Source organism: Pagrus pagrus (genome assembly GCF_965226575.1).
Source record: "Pagrus pagrus genome assembly, chromosome: 17".
NCBI lineage: Eukaryota > Metazoa > Chordata > Actinopteri > Spariformes > Sparidae > Pagrus > Pagrus pagrus.
The window spans coordinates 25899927-25904323 of NC_140201.1; positions in this window are offsets into that span (position 1 = coordinate 25899927).

Genomic DNA, 4397 nt, shown 5'->3' on the forward strand with positions numbered 1-4397 from the left:
AAATCAGATGCTGCAACTATGGTGGCAAACATACTGCTGCTTATAGAGGGTGCCCTGCTCAAAGGCAAGCCAGAGATGTGCAGAAATAGAAAGTAACAAACCAGGTGTCTTATGTTGATGCAGTTAAACAAGTGAAAGTGAGCTAGCCAGACCCAGTCCAAGGTAAATAGTAACAAAAAAGAGTCTGAGAACCAATGAAAATCCAAAACCAAAAACCAAACCAAATCCATAGGAGGTTAATGAGGACACACTGATTGTGGATAAAATCAACTTCAATTCAATTTAAAAAAAACTTTATTGGAGGACTGACCATGGTAATGCAGCAAAAGAGGAAAAGTGATAGAATCTAGACAACTGCAGAGGCAGCTATAGAGATGCTGTGGATTAAAGAAGTTACAGTTGAGCTCCTTCATGAGATGTTGAACCCGACTAACTATGATGGACTGTCTCAAGGTGATTAGTATCCTCATGGTATTCCTCATGGTAATCCATATCCATAGCCAGAAGTTTAATTGCCAGTAGGCAGGAGTTCAAGAAGGCTGTGGCGTATCTGAAAGTAATACCAGATGTTATTTGTACACAAGAAATGTGGTTCAGACCACACTAGGACTTTGTCAAGCCAGGGTATAGTTCTGTACGATATGATAGAATTGAAAATCAAGGTGGAGGATGTATAACATTTATTAAAGACACTTAAGCATATAGAAGAATCAAATGAGTGTGAATGCATAATGACAGAAATGTGTAGTCCGAGAGGAGATGTTGGTCTGATTAGTCTGTTTTTACAACCCTTGCAAGAACTCGTCAATGCAAATATTTCAGGAGATCTCAGGAAGTTCAGACACAAGAGAAATATGGTGTGGAGATTTTAATGCTCACAATACTCTATGGGGAAGTGATCATACAGTCACAAATGGAGAAGTAGTGGAAGAATTAATTGAGGAGAGAGCACTTGTCTGTCTTAATGATGGAGGAGGCACCAGGGTGGATGTTATAAGAAATACAGTCTCGTGTTTAGACATCATAGTGTCTGGGAATATGAGTAACTTATGTGATTGGAATGTAATGACTGATACTAACATAGGGAGTGACCACTTTCTGATTTTGTGCTCTATTAATTTATTCACAATAGAAAGATGGAATTTTCCTGAAGCTGACTGGGGAGAATTTAAAGCATGTTGCAGTGAGTCTGCTGAAGGGATTTCAATCTAGGGTGACATAGATAGCTGCGCAGCAGCTGTGACTTCCTTGATTATTTGTGCTGCTGTCAGTGGGAAAAAGATAATGGTCCCATGGTGGAATGATAAATTCAAGAATGCGATAAATGAAAGAAATTGTTCGTTCAGTGTTTTAAGAAATCATTTGAGTCAAGATGATCTCATTGGTTATCAAAGAAAGAGAGCTATGGCATATTAAGAGCAAATAATAATGTATCAAAGAAGAACGATAGTAATGGATCATCTCTTGACATGGATAGTACATTACATGAGTTGAAAATGACGAGAATGAAGTGGACAGATGGCTCCAGGACAAGATCAACTATGCTATGTTCAGACAACTGCCAGATGAAGTGCTGAAAATTATATTGAGAATGTTTAATAAGATATGGAGGGAAGGTGTAATGCTAAACAGCTGGAAAAATGCTCTGGTACTGCCTTTTGCTAAGCTTGGCCTAGTGCAGGAAACTACAGACCTATAGCGTTAACATCGCACATGCATCAATGGATGGAAAAGGTCATTGTTCATAGTTTGACATTTTATTTGGAACACAGAGGTCTGCTAAGCACATGTCAAAGATCTACCGTAGGTGCTTTAGTAAAAGTTAATAATGGGGCAGAAAAGCAGGTACTATGAAAGAGATCATGGCTGTAGTGTACTTTGACATTGAGAGAGCTTATGACCTGTTACGACCTGGCTCAAAGGGCCGCAACAAAAGAGAGGAGACACGGGTGTATGTTTAACAAAAGAAGCGATTTATTTTCCAAATTAGAATAAGCCAAATCAAAACATCAATAATTAGTGAGGTGTGAGTTTTCAGCGGAGTCAGTAGTGTGGGTGCAGATGTTGACTGAGTGAAAATGTGATGAGGTGCGAGTGTGAGATGCGTTAAAGTAAAACGAAAAGAACAATAAGGTCGGGGAGTGGAGGCCCGGCTGCACCGGCAGCACGGCTCAAGTGTCAAGAGAGAACCAGAGGGTAAGGCAGGGCTTTTAAAGCAGAGAGACACCGGGCCCAGGTGCCTCATTAGGAGGATGACGCCGCCCACTACCACAGCCAGCTACAGAAGGAAGACAGGAGAAAGACAGAACATGCACATGCAGGCCAGTGGAATGCCACAGGCAGACCAGGGGCCGTCACAGACTCAATGTGGAGAAAAGGACTGATTAAAATGCATGAAATGGGTGTTGGTCGTCGGCTGTATAACTGGGTTCTAGATTTTTATCTAACCGGACATTCTGTGTTAAAGTTGGAGATGCTGTGTTAGAAGAGGTTGATATAGTAAATGGTATTCCTCAGGGTAGTGCTATAAGCCCTGTTCTGTTTAACATTCTGATAAATTATATTTTTATGAATGTTGGTGGAGATATTGGGTCATCACTTTATGCGGATGATGGGACTATATGGAAAAGAGGGATAAACATCAGACATGTGATTAAATGCATTCAAGCTGCTATACTAAAGGTTGAAAAATGGTCATACGACCGGAGATTGAAGGCGTCAGTTACAAAATCATGTAACATGATTTTTACCAGGAAGAGAAGGTTAGATAAAGTGCAGCTTCAATTATTTGGGCAAAATATGGAAAGGGAAAGTCAGTTCAAATATTTAGGATTGTGGTTTGATGAGAAATGTATATGGAGGAACCTGTTAAACAGGTCGAGACAAAGTGCAAAAAGGTACTGAATCTAATGAGATTGAGATGAGTGGATAAGCAGTCACTGTTGTATATTATACTGTTGTCATGTTTGGATTATGGATGCATGGTATATGGAGCAGCAGCAAAGAGCGTATTGGAAAAACTAGACAGAAATCCGTTCAGAGCTCTGAGACTCAGTATTGGTGCAGTTAAAACAACTCCTACGAACGCTCTACTGGTGGAAACTAATGAGTTACCACTACATCTAAGAAGTACAAAGTTGTCATTGGCTTATTGGGTTAAGTTAAAGGGATCCAGGGAGGAACAACATGCAACTAAGGTGATAAGTGATTGCCGGGAGAGATTTGGCATATTAATTCAGTGGTAAAAGAGCATGGCGTAAATAGGTTAAAGCATGGACTTAATGTGGTTTGGGGTAATGTTCCTCCATGGATACTTACAGTACCTAATGTGGACTTACAACTTGTGCAACATATAAGAGAATGGATTAAAAGAAATGCAGATAACATTGGCTACTTGTTTAAAGATTATTTTGAAAAACATTATTATAACTTTATACCAATATTTACTGATGGATCCAAAGAGCCATGGAGTGGAGTTCGATGTAGTTAAATGCAAAATGCAAAATAATAGATTATCTGTATTTACAGCAGAACTAACTGCTATAATTTTAGGACTGCAATAGATAGAGATTTGCTCAGATTCAACTGCAGCTCTTGAAAGCTTTCATTGAACAGAGAGGATCTATTGATGGAAATATATATGATAATGCTGAGACTACAAAGACTTGGAATTAATGTGATATTTTGTTGGGTTCCTGCTCATGTTGGCGTAGACTGAAGGGTAGTGAGAAAGCAGACAAGGCTGCTAAAAGAGCATTGAAATGAAATGATGATGATGTAATGAAAGTTCTTTTTGGAAAAGGTGAGGCAAATCACTAATAAGGCAGGCAGTGAGGGATAGGTGGCAGAAGAAGTGGGATGCAGATGTAAAAGGAAGACTCAGCTACAGCATTCAGAAATCAATTAACGTGAAGGATTTCAACAGAATGTGCAGAATAGAGGAAGTGATTATTTCAAGATTTGGACATACAGGATTAAAATCAACTCTATTTAATGGCAAAGTGTGTATCAGATAAATGTGATGTATGTAATGCTACTGAACATGTTGAACATACATGTTATGAAGTGTAGTAAATATGATGCAGAGAGGAGTGAAGTATGTGGTAGGATATATGAACTAGGATGAGTGACAATGAGGGAATGTTACAAGGCTGTCTTTATTTTTCTGAAAGATACAGGTTTAGATTGTAAGATATACTTTTTTGTTTGTTTGTTTGTGTTTACAAAAAAACAAAAACATTTTTGGGGTAATAATACTATTATTATTAATCAGTTATTTGTCGGATGTAACCTGAAGTTCTTGAGGCCACACACTCCGGTACAGTAGGTGGCGGCATGCACCGTACACGTTGGTTTGCGACCCATCATTAAACTAGAGAAGAAGAGGAAGACTAAGG